This window comes from Ctenopharyngodon idella, chromosome 13, assembly GCF_019924925.1.
Source record: "Ctenopharyngodon idella isolate HZGC_01 chromosome 13, HZGC01, whole genome shotgun sequence".
Lineage (NCBI taxonomy): Eukaryota > Metazoa > Chordata > Actinopteri > Cypriniformes > Xenocyprididae > Ctenopharyngodon > Ctenopharyngodon idella.
The window spans coordinates 24031638-24048141 of NC_067232.1; the positions used below are offsets into that span (position 1 = coordinate 24031638).

General features: G+C 36.4%; 1 protein-coding gene across 1 annotated transcript in view; it reads right to left on the reverse strand.

Moving 5' to 3' along the window:
• foxi2 (forkhead box I2) overlaps positions 1-4188 on the reverse strand; it is a 42471-nt gene extending 38283 nt beyond the window's left edge. Inside the window, exon 1 of the mRNA XM_051918222.1 lies at positions 3913-4188. The gene's annotated coding sequence lies outside the window, so the exon portion shown is untranslated. The remainder of the gene's footprint in view (positions 1-3912) is intronic.
• Positions 4189-16504: the final 12316 nt, after the last annotated feature.

Below are 16504 nucleotides of genomic sequence, written 5' to 3' on the forward strand. Positions count from 1 at the left end.
CAGTTTCTAGGGTAAGAGGAAAAGTGATTGTCCTGAAATTGCAGGGCGTCCTGCTTCTGGTATTGTGGCAGAATAGCTGAGCTTGAGGAAGAGAGGCGCTAAAAATGGAATGCAGGTCAGTTATATCACATCTAAACCAATTATTGTGTACCAGTGATGCCATTAAGATGATAGAAAACACAGCTGCATGTTGTGAGTGTTCATTTTTCAGTCTCCTCAGACCCACACAGAATCTGTGCCTGCAGAACAATTCACAGAGTGATTCACAGATTTCTGTAACCACGTCATTCATAAAGTTCTACACTTCTCCTGTGTTCTTTTATTAAATATTTTGGATAATCTGACAATGCTTTCAGCTACCAATTAGAACAGTACTCTATGATTCATTATATATTTTATGTTTAAATCCATGCTGCAGAAATCCATCCATCCATCGTAAATATGGTTTTAAACACCATTCTTTCTATCTCTATATCTACCATCCATCCATCCATCCATCCATCCATATATCCATCTATCCATCCATCCAATGTAAATTTGGTTTTAAACACCATTCTTTCTATCTCTATCTATATCTACCATCCATCCATCCATCCATATATCCATTCATATATCCATCTATCCATCCATCCATTCATCCATATATCCATCCATATATCCATCTATCCATCCATCCATCCATCTAATGTAAATTTGGTTTTAAACACCATTCTTTCTATCTCTATCTATATCTACCATCCATCCATCCATCCATCTATCTATCCAATGTAAATATGGTTTTAAATACCATTATTTCTATCTCTATCTATATCTACCATCCATCCATCCATCCATCTATCTATCCAATGTAAATATGGTTTTAAATACCATTATTTCTATCTCTATCTATATCTACCATCCATCCATCCATCCATCTATCTATCCAATGTAAATATGGTTTTAAATACCATTATTTCTATCTCTATCTATATCTACCCATCCATCCATCCATTCATCCATCCATCCAATGTAAATTTGGTTTTAAACACCATTCTTTCTATCTCTATCTATATCTACCATCCATCCATCCATCCATTTCTATCTCTATCTATATCTACCCATCCATCCATCCATCCATCCATCCAATGTAACTATGGATTTGAAAACAACATTCTTTCTATCCATCCATCCATCCATCCAAGTTTAGTCACAGAAATAAAGATTGTTAGGAGTAAATTAATTAATATACGCCATGCACATTTTCATTTTAAATGCATTAAATTGTTGCTTGAAAGTAACACGTTAAAAGATTAAAGTTCACCCAAAATCATTCATTTACAACTAACTCACCTGTATGTAACTTCAAACTTGGAACCCTAATGGATTTTTTTAGTAATATACACTACTGTTCAAAAATGTGGGTTCAGTGAGACGTTTTTTGAAGAAATTATTACATTTTATTCAGAAAGGATGCATTAAATTGATAAAAAATGAAAATGTATAATATTACAAAAGTTTTATATGTAAAATAAATGTTGTTGTGAACTTTCTATTTATCAAAGAATCCTAAATAAAAGCATCACGATTTCCACAAAAATATTAAGCAACTGTTTCAACATTGATAATAAATCAGAAATGTTTCTTGAGCGGCAAATCAGCATATTAGAATGATTTCTGAAGGATCATGTGAGTAATTATGCTGAAAATTCAGCTTTGATCAAGGGAATAAATTACATTTTAAAATAAATTAAATTAGAAAATAATTCTTTTAAATTGTATATTCACAGTATTACTGTTTTTACTGTATTTTTGATCAAATGAGTTTTGCGTTGGTAAGCGCAAGAGACTTCTGTCAAAAACATCTTACCGGAAATCTTACAGAACCCAAACTTTTAAACGCTAGTCTATATACAGTAAGGTCCATATATATTTATATAACGTAATTTTATAAAACTATGTGAAAAAAGTATTTAATAGGCTAATCAATCGAAAGAGTAAACAACTACAAGCCAAGTACACTTAGAACAGCCTACTTAATTATGCTTTTAAGTATATCTCAATCAAAAGATTGAGTACAAGTATAGGCCAAATATACTGACTTTTCTGTCAGTTTAAGTCAAGTATATTAAGTGTAATTTTAAGTATATTTCTGAGAAGTACATAAAAAGTAGACTGAAAGTATGCTTTCTTATTTTTAGTTCAAAGAAAGTACACTAATACCCTCAAATTAAACCATCAGATGTGTGTAAGAACACTAGTTTTGTCAGTTTTCAGATCAGTGTTCATGATTTCAATGTCTATTGACTCTGAATAAAACTGTCCCGACTATCTACTTGATTTTCGCTGCATCATTAAACACACAATGACACACAATAACTCCAAACAGCATGGACCCTGGCAGTGAGTGTGTTATCATACAAGCACAAGGACTGCATGATGAAATGACACACACACTCGCTTTCAAAAAGCACACAAACCCACACCACATGCTGTTTGAAGATAGAGCTGATAAGAGAAGGGATCCCTCTCACTGACATATGGACATGGCCAAGCACTACATCACTCACTTGTGTGATGTGACAGGTCAAGATAAGACCGGAATGATCTCCTCATCACTTTAAAAATCTGTCCTCATCATCCCATCCTTCCCTTTTCTTTCTGTGTTTCTTTCCTAACCACTACACAAAACTCACTTCGTTTCTGCATCCTGACTATGAAGATCTCCTAGATTGTAATTGTGGTTTGTGTGCGCTGTTGTTAAGGCCTTTCTTTCTGGTCCATGGTAAGTTTGCAAGGAAACGGAAGCAACATGAAACCAGAGCAGTTTTGGACTCATCTTGTGGTGTTTGTGTTGAGATGCCCAGATTAGAAGCGAGCGTTTCGTATGTCTCTCACCACATACTGACCAGCTGGACACAAGCAGAGGCGAATGCGATTTTACCGCAAGTATAGCAGGCCATCAATTTCATTTCCCAGCAACTTCCTTTTTGTGCCATAGAATGGGATAGTTTATATGGCCTTTAACGGCCTTACCGTATTATTCTTTTTTAAAATAACAAATGTATATATTTTCTGAACATAGCAAATATTTTTTTAAGTTAGTAGCTGAGTAAAGGATGAAAGGCAGAGAGGTGGCAGTTGTTTTTTTGTATGGATGTGTGTGCCAGCTGAGTTCAAATAGTCGAGGATACAGTGCTGGCAACACCAAGATCATGGGTTTGATTCATAATGAATGCAAGAAATGATTAAATGCGTACCTGAAATGTGATGTAAGTCTATGTCTAATGTAAATGTCACACTGTGGCATGCTATTAAAAGTATACAGCAGTACTCATTATGAAAAGTAACCAATCAGGTAACATTTTACTACTATTTATTGAAAGTAACACTTAAACGATTAAAATTCATCCAAAATCATCACCCATATGTCATTTAAAATGTGGACCCCAAGGGGAATACATATGGACTTTTTTAAATGTACACTACCATTCACAAGTTTGCAGTCAATAAGATTTTTCTCTTTTTACACGTAACTTTTGGCCCTTTAAGCGGTTGAAAAAAACAAAATTTTGCGGAAAAAAATTGTGCTTCGGCTCTGCGTGACTATGCGGATGAATACGGTTCTCTCTCATAACAAAAGAGAGAGAGAGAGAGAGAGAGAGAGAGAGAGAGAAAGATTATGCTGCTGCTCATAAAAAATTCCTAATAGGCTTAAAAGATATAACCAGTTTCGATGGAAAGGATCTCAAGCTGACTAGCTGAAGAGGTTACTGTAACTTTACCCATTAAGACACGGTACTACTTTGAAAATAAATTACATTGCAGCGCTTCAACAACCATAATAAAATGACCCTTCACAATGACCATTTACAATGAATTCTGTTAGAGAGCTACATATGTCAATTTATCTATTCATTAAAAGACCTTACTCACCTGTTGAGTAATAAAAACGCCATCTCCGCGTCGCTTTTACAACATTTCAAAGCCCTCAGTTCTCACCAACTCCAAACAGCAAAGCCAATGTTGATTTTCGTTTTATAACGAGCTCTGTCGCATTCTCTTTTTGCCAGCAGACTCTCCTCTGTTCAGAATTTTTTAAGCGGGTGATTCTCAGGGAGGTTTGAGATTTCGCTGCTCCCTGTCATCCTTTTTCGCTCGTTGTGACAACTACCATACGACACTCTCACACCATACACGCGTCAAAGTAGCCGGAACATCTTTTCTCTATTTACGGATATGACGAGACGCGCACGGGTGAGTGACGCATGTACGGAATTTTCAGCGAAAACCACCCCGACAGGTCTAAAATGTAAACACAAATAATAGGCTTACCATAGTGAATCAGGGTAAAACAAAAACACATTTTAGAAGAAGAATTGATGATATAATGACTCATTATTTAAATTTTGTTAATTTTAAACAAACAAAAAAGATATATAGAGTACCTTTGCAAGAAATTAATGTTTTTATTTGTCAATGAAGCATTAAATTGATAAAAAAAATAAATACAAGTAAAGGCATGAGTAATATTACAAAAAAATTTATCACAGTTTCCAGAAAAATATTAAGCAACACAACTGTTTTTTGTTTTTTTTGTTTTTTTTTGTTTGTTTTATTAATAAGAAATGTTTCTTGAGCAACAAATCAGCATATTAGACCCAGCCGGCACATGACCGACCTTCAACGTTGAAATGTGGTTGAAATAAGGTCAGTAGTTGTTTCAACGGTGAAACAACGTTGATACAACATTGAATGCTAAACGGTTGAAGCCCAGTCAACACATGACTGAAATTCAACGTTGAAATATGGTTGAAGTAATGTCAGTTGATGTTTCAACAGTGAGACAATTATTAAATGTAAAATGGTTGAAATAGGTTAAGAAAATCACTTATAAATCAATGCTGAAATAAGCTCAGACTATACCTTAAAAAAACAAGTGTTTAACCATATTATATAATAATAATAATAATAATAATAGTAATAATGTATATGAAATAAAAATGTGTCGATTTAGGTCTATTTTGCCACTTCTGTGTCAGTTTGTTGGTATGTCGATATTTCAGAAAATAGAATGATTTCTGAAAGATCATGTGACACTGAATACTGGAGTAATGATGCTGACAATTCAGCTTTGATCATAGGAATAAATAATATTTTAAAATATATTAAAAAAGAAAATAGTTATTTAAAATTGTAACATTATTTTACTGTATTTTTGTTAAAATAAATGTAGCCTTGGTGAGCATAACAGACTTCTTACAAAAATCTAACTGACCCCAAACTTTTCAGTGGTAGTGTACATTTTCATTGATTTTCAAATAAAAATTACAGCCTGGTATTACAAGTGAAGTATGTGAAAGCTTATATACCATCAAATGGATTTTTGAAGAACTCTTTTCTGTGCATTTACAACGAATGAGGATTGAAGTTTCTGGCTTCAAAAAGGACACAAAACAGAAAACATCATAGTATCATAAAAAGATCCCTATGACTCATATACTATATTACAAGTCTTTGAAGCCATACTACGGTTTTATGTGAGGAACAGACTGAAATTAAAGGATTAGTTCACTTCAGAATTAAAATTTCTTGATACTTTACTCACCCCCATGTCATCCAAGATGTTTATGTCTTTCTTTCTTCAGTCGAAAAGAAATTAAGGTTTTTGAGGAAAACATTCCAGGATTTTTCTCCATATAGTGGACTTCAACAGTTACCAACAGGTTGAAGGTCCAAATTGCAGTTTCAAAGGTCTCTACACGATCACAGACGAGGAATAAGGGTCTTATCTAGCGAAACGATCAGTTGTTTTCTAAAAAAAAATAACATTTTATACTTTTTAGCCACAAATGCTCATCTTGCACTGCTCTGCGACGCATAACGTAATCACATTGGAAAGGTTGTGATGTAGGCGGACGTACCGATCCAGTGTCTACAAAGGGAACGTACAAAGACTAAGTCAAACGGCCTTTACAAAAAAAAAAAAAAAGGTAAAACAACGATGTTGGACGATTTTGAAGTTGGAGGAGAAAACGAAATGGAGTTTTTTTCACCCTACTGCGGTACTTATGCCTACGTCACGCGTGACCTTTCCAATGTGATTACTTAATGCGTGGCGCATTGCAGAGCAGTGCAAGATGAGCATTTGTGGTTAAAAAGTATGTAATTTTTTTTTTTTTTTTTTTAGAAAATGACCAATCGTTTCGCTAGATAAGACCCTTATTCCTCGGCTGGGATCATGTAGAGCCCTTTGAAGCTGCATTGAAACTGCAACCTGTTGTACCCCAATGAAGTCCACTATATGGAGAAAAATCCTGAAATGTTTTCCTCAAAAACCTTAATTTCGACTGAAGAAAGAAAGACATAAACATCTTGGATGACATGGGGGTGAGTAAATTATCAGGAAATTTGAATTCTGAACTAAACTAATCCTTTAACTTTTTTAACTTGGATATAACATTATACCTTACTCATTGTACTTAAAAAAAGTAGTCTGATATTGTCACGTGAGAAATGTCCCTCGTCTCAAGAATCAGCATCATCTGGAGATATAATCATTCTAACTCTCTCTCTCTCACTGACTGCACTGCAGTATCTTTCTTATTCAGAGATATGATTGGTCCCTGGAGGCACAGGTCAAGTTAGTACCCTGAACTTGAGGCCTTGTTATGTCAGCCGTAGCGATACAGAATGTAGTCTGCTCAATTACGCTCCCACACAATCGTTTCCTCGACAGTCATCCACAAGCCATCCAATTACATGTTTCCAAACGAGTTTTCTGTTCTGAGCTGCCAGCGAGGACCTGGAGAGCTCCATCGCCTCCAGCCGCATGTGTGTGTGTGCTTACTGTATGTGTGTGAATGATGATTTCAGGGCAAAAGGGTGAGATTTCCGCGACGCACACACATGCAGAAACGTTTAATCTGAGGTAAGAGTGCGAGCGGGGTACATCCAGCGGCGCAGTCAGACGGACGTACATTCACACAATCCTCTCTCTGTACTTGAGAGGAAGAGAGAGAGAAAGCAAAAATAAATGACGGCTTGTATTTCTCTCAGACTTCACTCTTTAATTCAGAAAGCAATTACTTCAGATTTTCCACTTCAGAGGGACAGAGTGAGAGAAAGTGAGAGAGAAACTGCACAGAGATGATACTTTGAATTAGTTACATATGGAGAATGTGATGAAAGGCTCGAGAAAAAAGGGAAATAAAACTCCTTCATATGTGCTCTTGTGTGTACATTTGTAGGAGAGAGAGTGTGTGTGTGTGTGTGTGAGTGTGTGTGGCTTCACTGGCTGTCTTTCTATCTGTGGAGACTCTTTTTAGTGGGGAGATGGATGATGCATCATTCTGACATCTGTATAAAACCACACACTCACAAACACACACACACACACACACACACACACAGACGCACCATTCACAACTCATTCCCTCTGCTATCGGACAAATGCTTTGAAATAGATTACAGTAATTACTTTAAGTAGCTGAATTATATAACATGCTAATGTGTTTTCTATAAGCACATAATTATATGATAAGGAGAAGGTTTCCTTTATCAATATTGACTATAGAGGAGTTACTAGTGAAAATTTGTAAATTACAAGTCCATGATAAAGAAAAGGTAAAATGTAGTTTTAAATACATGGCCAAGTAAAGATTTACTGTCTTTCTTACATCTTAGTAAGATGTATTTTCAAGGAAAGTTTAAATGGAATGACTTTAAAAGTCATACACGTGGTGAAACCATAAAACGTAACAACATATTGAATATCACTATTAATTCATTTAAATACAAAGTATTAAGTTTAAATAAATATTAAATAAATATATTACAAATTATCTGATATTTTAAGAGATTACAGTGTAATTATACATTTAAAGCTGCAGTCCGTAACTTTTTTGGTTAAAATAATCCAAATCAATTTGAGCAAGTACATAACCAGCCAGTGTTCAAAACTGATCTCCTTACCTTAGCCCGATTCACAACCGTAAGCTTGTAATATAATAATATAATGTTGTAATAATGTTTTCTAATTTGGGTGGTACTGGTGGGTTTTCACGGGAAATTCGAGCATGTCGCCGTTTGTCTTTGTGTCATTACGACACGTCTGTTTACATGAAGAAGGAGTCCCAGCTAGTAGCTATATGGTATGTGAGAATGCTGCAGGTGATGGATCATTCATAGCCTTTTCTCACAGCAGCAGCAATAATTAAACTTATCATTTTGATGGCGGATTGTAATCCAGAAAGGTCCAAATGACAATCATCAGTGACAACTGGAGATTCACCCGTAGTCAAAAGCAAAAGACTTCGGACTGCGGACGGAGTGGCTACAGAAATTGAAATCTACAGGTAACTCTAATACACACTTAAAGGAACACTCCACTTTTTTTGAAAATAGGCTCATTTTCCAACTCCCCTAGGGTTAAACAGTTGAGTTTTACTGTTTTCGAATCCATTCAGCCGATCTCCGGGTCTGGCGGTACCACTTTTAGCATAGCTTAGCATAGTTCATTGAATCTGATTAGACCGTTAGCATCTCGCTCAAAAATGACCAAAGAGTCTCAATATTTTTCCTATTTAAAACTTGACTCTTCTGTAGTTATATCGTGCACTAAGACCGACGGAAAATGAAAAGTTGTGATTTTCTAGGCCGATGTGGCTAGGAACTATACTCTCATTCCGGCGTAATAATCAAGGAACTTTGCTGCCGTACCATGGGTGCAGCAGGCGCAATGATATTGTGCAGCGTCTCTCACAAATGTCTCCATGGTTGCAAGGCACGCTCCCTGTGCATCTTCCTGAGCGAGATGCTAACGGTCTAATCAGATTCAATGAACTATGCTAAGCTATGCTAAAAGTGGTACCACTGAAGTACAGTATCCACACCGGTGCAGTGACTGACTGCAAACATTAGATTCATCCGCACTGAGGAGCCGTGCCAAGGCACAACCCACGTAAAGATAATTCTGATAAAGATAAAGAAATGATAATTCTGCAAATAACTGCAGTTGCAGGTTTCAAACAGTGATGGCGGCAAAGAGGCAAAACTTACAGACTGCAGCTTTAAGTACTGAGTAATATTAATTAACTACACGGACTTACTATAAGGTTAGGATTAGGGTTAGTTGCATGTAATTATGCATAATTTATAGTTATTACTGTAGAAACTACATGTAATGAGTAACAAGAACACTAAAAGTGTTAGTTAATAAAGTTTTGATTTCAATGATTTAATTCAAGATGTATTTTAGTCATTTTTTCTGTATTTTTGAAAAAATTAAGAACACAAATAAGCTTCATGTCATTGAGACTTTAACACATTTACTATGATTTAAACACACAAAGCATTCAGAGAGCATTCAGGAATCATTAAATAATGGCAGTTAGTAAAATGCACTCATGCAGTGATTTATTTGGGAGTATGTAGCAGTGGGTGTGTATTTCATCAGTAGTGAGGCCGCAGGTTGGCACACTGGCTTGGATAAGGGGGATTTCCGTTGCTGAACCCCTTTAGCCAACATCTGCCCGTCTGGCACATCTCCACCTCAGTCAATCCGTGATTCCTTTGCCCAACCCCCCAAAGCATGGCAAGAGAAAGCCAGCCGCAGGTCTCTAGTTTGCATTTCTGCATTCTTAGTTTTGGCTGAACGAGATCGCACATATTCAGTGAATGTTGTACTCTGAGCTGAATCATACAGGAGACGGCAGCAATGTAAAAGTCTTTTTTTTTTTCTCTCTCTCTCTCTGTGTGGCAAGCAATGAACCTCTGTAACTGAAACTGAACAGTTCATACTCTCTACTTTCTCTTTATGAGGGCTCAGGGTTTAGGGGTCAGTCATGAGAGCTGAGCTGTGACTGTAAATCAGGGTTTAAGCCCCAGATAGGAAAGGTCAAAGGTCAAGACTCAGGGACCTCCAGAGATGTCGCCGTTCCTTTCTGTCAGAGATGATCTGGATGAGAGAAGTCTGTGTAGAGATGTGTGACTCTGGGTCAGTGGATTAGGCCTGTGTCTGGTCAAAGGTCAGGCAACAGACCATGCTTAAACTCATTACACAGGAATGAGACGTCAAATTCTTTGACTAGAATGCAACATTTCCACATACCCCACTTACCTTATGCAAAAATAGAGATGAACTTTACAAGAACACATTAAGAAAGAGCTGCAAATGCATCATGTTCTTTAGCTGTGACAATGAATATTAATTTAGCTTGCTCACCGTGACAGATCCTGTCTAGCACTTGAGGCCTGCGTTATTTTAGAAAATCACAAACAAGTATTTGTGATAAAATGAGTGTCAAAATTTAAACTATATATATATTAGAGGTGTAAAGCTACATAAACATGACGATTCGGTACGTACCTCGGTATATATATAATTATATATAATGAATATATAAGCTAATATAGTGCATATATTTAGTGAAATGCTCCTCTCTAGAGTTCATTTCTGTAGTGAACTAACATGCTGTGGACACTGAATGACTTGCCTGAGGTAAATGTTATGCTATGTGAGATATTATTCTCAAGCTGTTTTATTGATGTCTTTCCGCGTTTGAAACACTGGTTGAGAGATTACATGTAAACATATCTATGCATAGATCGTCTTTTCTTGTTCTTCTGTGCTTTTTCCTGTTGTGGCGCGGTAGCAAACAGCGCTGCATTACCACACGCGCCCCCTTCTGGACTGGTGTGCGAATCGCCTGTGACTGACTGTATTCGTCATCTGACTGTATGCACTGAACCGTGACGTCCGTACTGTGAGGGTTCAGGGTGAATACGTGTACCCCTAATATATAGTCCACAACTGTAAAGGTCAAAGTTCTTTGAAAAAATCCAGTTGTCTTCAATAGATAAATATACAGACAGAGAAATTGTCAGGTTGACTGGTAGTGTGTTTAAAACATTTTCATATAGATGTTACCTTTAGTGATTACTGGAATGAGCACTTTCGGTGGGTTTGCAGGGTAAAATGCAAGAGGATCTTTATAGGGGCCATAAGAGCTGTTGTTGTGGGAGCTCCAAGGTTGTGGTAAAGCTTGTAAAGTCAGAGAAGTGCTGAAACACACAAACACATGCACACACACACATACCACTGCGCACCACAGCACTGTGTTTGTGCGTCCACTCCTCCAGCTAAACCTTGAATTGCTGTGAACAGCACTGAGGAACAGGAGAGGCACTAATTGGAGGGACACTAACTTGCTGGCCAGCCACAAAATGCCATGGAATGCTGGATAATTACTACTTGGCCTCTGGAATTTGATTGAAATACTTCTGTCACAGAATATGTGGACTTTTCAGGAAGAGCTGAGTTATTGATGGCTGTAGATGTTTGTTTCTCTCACCGCAAATTGTACAGCCATATAAAGCGGTGAATGAGAATGGAGGGGTACATGAACCAGCAGGAGATTATGAAAATATGCTCAGTATTCAGTGTAGGGATTTGTTGTATAACTATAAGAGACATTTTATAGAACGTTAAGGACTGCACATCATGGAAAACAGCATTTTCTTTGCTCTTTTTAAAATACAAAAGTTTACAGTACTATCTAGACATTCTAATGCAAAACTTTCTTCTCAGGTCACCCAGGCTAAACTGCAAAAACGTGTGAAATCACAACCGTGAGCACATTATGAAAGCCTACATTTACATATATCAGTGCCATATTCAGCAAATGTGATGAATGAAAGTGTGAAATGGGTCATTTCTACAGTTTGGTGGATTTTGGACTGAGCAGGTTTGTTGCTACTTAAAAAAAAATAGTATTGTCAGAGGGAGAAAATGTCTGTCAATCTTAAACACACTGGTCAAGCTCAGGCTAGTGTAATTTAATAATCCTGACAAAATATTTCAAGTTTCACCACCCTGTTACATGACATTTTTACAATGCAAATTGTAACAGAGTGGACCTTAACAGGGTGGCCATTTTAAGCTAATGAAGGAAAGAACAAAAGCAGAAGATTAACATTCAGGAAGAATTTTAGTAATTTATAAAATAAAAAACAATACACAAACATTTCCATGTCCAGTACATATTGACACAACAGACTGGACATGCTATGTTTTAAAGGGTTAGTTCACCCAAAAATGAAAATAATTTTATTTCATTTTGCCATTCCACACCCGTAAGACCTTCGTTAATCTTCGGAACACAAATTAAGATGTTTTTGTTGAAATCCGGTTATGAATCAGCGTATCGAATCAGCGATTCGGAGCGCCAAAGTCACATGATTTCAGCAGTTTGGCAGTTTGACACGCGATCCGAATCATGATTCGATACGCTGATTCATAACGCTCCGAAGCTTCCTGAAGCAGTATTTTGAAATCGGTCCATCACTATATAAGTCGTTATTTTGGCGCACCAAAAATATTCTCGTCGATAATTAATATTAATATTGAACCACTGTACTCACATGAACTGATTTAAATATGTTTTTTAGTACATTAATGGATCTTGAGAGAGAAAATGTCATTGCTGGCTATGGAGGCCTCACTAAGCCATCGGATTTCAACAAAAATATCTTAATTTGTGTTCCGAAGATTAACAATCTTACAGGTGTGGAACGGCATGAGGGTGAGTAATTAATGACAGAATTTTCATTTTTGGGTGAACTAACCCTTTAAGCTATTACTGTGTAAATCTTCTAAAAATTAGGAAAAAAGACAAAAGTTTATTCTTACTTTGTTCTTGGATTTGCTTTCCCCCGAAGGAAATGATGTCAATTATAGCAAGTCATGTGATTTAGGGCATACTTTTAAGATTGTAAATGGCAAATGGCATGAATGTAACAGGGTGGACTGGAGTTTGAGGCACATAAACTTATTTAATTGTTCTACACACTAAATTGTATTTTATGTCGAGGATAATAAGTAAATGATTATACTAATACTCCAGATGGATAATTTAGAAATATATTATTTCAAAATGAAGTTAAGAAAACATAATTACGGACATGGGAATTTGCCTGTCAAGTGCTTCAAAAAGAAATTATTCTAAGTTCACTCAAAAAGTTCTGTCTCATTTACTCACAGTTATGTAGTTCCAAACATGTATGACTTTCTTTCCTTCAGTGGAACATAAAAGAAGATATTTGAAACAGTTTCGGTTCCCATTGACTCAGTCAGTCGTCAGTCAGGGGAGCAGCCCAAGCTTTAGCCAATCAGAAACAATTTCTGGCTATCTGGCTATTTTGTGCAGGCAAGTTTGCTTACTGACATGTCTTTGAAGGACAGGGTTTTAGACAGAGGTGTATGTTTGAAGTTGAAGCAAATGGCTAAAATCACTTATGAACTTTTACGAAAGCCAGCAGCTCCTACTGTCCCTGTGTGCAGCAAACACTGTACATTGTCATTTACAGCAACACCAAAACAAACAGTAACAGGATGGACGAAAGTACTCTGATCCACTATAGTACAGCATCCCTGTTTCTAACACACTCATGCGCTGCTCTTATTCATGACATTGTGCAGTTCAAGGGTCTCAGTAGAGCACCTGACTTTGACAGAAGCTTCAGTCTAAAAATAACAGAACTGAGCTTGGATCTTTTTCAGTAAGGACAGGAAGTGGCAGACCCTAAGAGTGCTGTCCACAGGAAGTGGGCTGATTTATGTTGGCCCATCATCACAGAGCAAAACGGCCATGTGCTACACACATGCTCATACTGAGGAAATGTACATCCGCTTGAAATATACACATATTCCCTGTCTGATTCTCTCTCTCTCTCTCTTCTGTTATCTGTCTTCTGTACTTCTGTACCCAGTTTCCTGACTCACCTGTGCCTCTTTCTCTCTAATGTGATGTTTTTGTGAAAAGATATACACTATACAGACCTAGTGTGTCTTAGTACTGTATATCACACTGTACATATAGTCACACAGGCCTGTGATTCATGTCGCAGCTGATACCAGATGCTACAATAACATGTGTCATTAGGAACGAGAGGTGGGGACAAATGAGTGTCACTCTGATGGTCGGACACATACAGTACAGTACAATACATGAGCACTTAAAGGAATAGTTCACCCAAAAATGAAAACGATCCCATAATTTATTCACCCTTAAGCCATACTAGGTGTATATGACTATCTTCTTTCAGCTGAACACAATCAGAGTTATATTAAATAATATACTGGCTCTTCCTAGCTTTGTAATGGCACTGAATAGTGCCTAAATTTTGAAGCTCCAATCCATCATAAAAGTAACGGGTTAATAAAGGGATTCTGAAGTGATGTGATGTGTTTTTGTAAGAAAAATATCCATATTTAAAACTTCACTGGCTTCCGGCAACGGTACACGCATTCACGAGAGTTGAGTTCTGGCGGAAGGGTGACGTATGATGTAAACTTAGGTGGAAATAGAAAAAAGTCTCTTGCGAAAACCACATCTCTCGTAAACGCGTACAGCAGTTGCCGGAAGCCAGTGATTATAGTTTATAAAGTTTTAATTATAAGTTAAGTTTTATATATTATTTTCAGGATTCTTTGATGAATAAAAAGTTCAAAAGAACAGCATATATTTGAAATAGAAATATTTTGTATCATTATAAATGTTTTGTCACTTTTGATCAATTTAATGTATCCTTGATGAATAAAAGTTTTAATTTCTTTAAAAAAACATCTTACTGACCCCAACTTTTGAACAGTATGAAAGATAATTTAAACTAAGAATGAATTAATCATACATGATTTTAATATATTGTATTTGTGTGTTGTATTTCTGAAAAAGTGATCCCACAGTTGTGATGTAATTTCTATCACACAGAATAATTTGTTTTCTGTAATATTACATTATATGAAAAAGTATTTTTTTTTAGGTTAGTGTACTTGGTTAGCATGAAGACAACAACATCAGTGAGATGAAATATGAGGTGTGATGTGTGACAAATATAGACAAAATAAAGAGAGATATCATATATTCAATCTGTAATTTTGTCAAATTATGCAAATCAGCCTTAGTAAGACAAATGGGTCAGCCATTTTATTCCTAAAATGTTCACTACAGAATAGTATTAAACTACATAATTTGAGATGTAATGGAAATGAAACTGCTGTGGGAATTTCCTAGATGTTTCAGAAAAAAAATGACAAAATGGAATTAAATATGCTAGTGTACAGTAAAGTATAAAAAGTGTGTATTATTCTCTCCAAGTCCAGAGAGCCAAAAGTGCCCCTAGTTGAAGAAACAGCCCATATTCTCCGGCAAAATGCAATCTGAATCCAACATATACGCATGCAAGGAAAGATGCTTGGTCAGACAGTACACAGAACTACTTTCTTCGCTTCTATTTTCCTCTTCTCTCGCTCCCTTTCTTTATAATCACAGGAAGAGAGTTTTCCCGCTCTCCATTCATCCTCAGCTCAACCCAAACAAGAACCCATTTCTCCTTAAACACTCTTATTCTCAAGCCTATAATTTAGATTTAACTTAATGTATCCACCAAATATTTCCCAATTCAGCAAATCAAAATGATATCCTCCATCTTGGAGTAATTATGTGTTCATTTTGTTTTTTCCAGCACGACCACAGCTTGAGACGATATGTCTCGATCTCCACCATCAATTCCCCTGAGAAAACAAGCGTGTTTGCGTTGAGCGTGTACTGTATGTGTGTGTTTGTATGAGGTCACATCGCCCTCCATCGGTCTAATCCCACCTCTGCGAAGCGACAGATCATCAGAGGAAGACCAGAAGCATTCACAGAGCAATTGTGAATGAAACTTTACCCAGCGCAAAAAAGTGGAAAGACGGAATGACAGAAAAAGAGAGGGAAAAAAGCAACTGCAGGCTCGAAACCACAGCCGGGCTTGAGTTTTATGGGAAAATACTTCAGAAAAGTCTGATTCCACAAGAAACAGACTCACAGGCAAAGACAATACACACAGACACAACATTTTTTAAACCCTCAGGGCCGTAGACGCACGCACTTAGTCACTTCACATGCAAAAATGCTAATTGAACCACAGATGTTGCTAATTTAGAGATAATTACAACTGTCCAGTCACAAACAAACTTGAACAACAACTTGGAATGTTGGGAAATCTGTGAGGATTCACACATTTGCGATATTTGGGTTTTGTCATCTCACTAAACGCACCCATTTTGCCACAATGGGTGTGAAAAACATAAAATAAGAATGAAAAGCGTGAGTATGGCAGTGTTGGGGAAAGTTACTTTTAAAAGTAATGCATTACAATATTGCGTTACTCCCTAAAAAAGTAACTAATTGCGTTAATTAAAGAAGAATAGGATACAGAAGAAGGAGGTTCAATACTCTTATTTCTAAATCTAATCTAAAGTAATTTTTGCTTGTTAGTATGGTTGAATTAGATCATTGAAAGTCAGCAGCAAAGTTAATAAAGTGAGATTAAATACATAAAGTATATTTAAGTAATTTATATATAGTTAATTATTACATGTTTGCAATGTGAAAAAGTAACTTGCATTACTCATTTGAAAAAGTAACTTAGATAATTTGTTGCAAAAGTAATGCATTACTTGACTAGTTACTTGAAAAAGTAA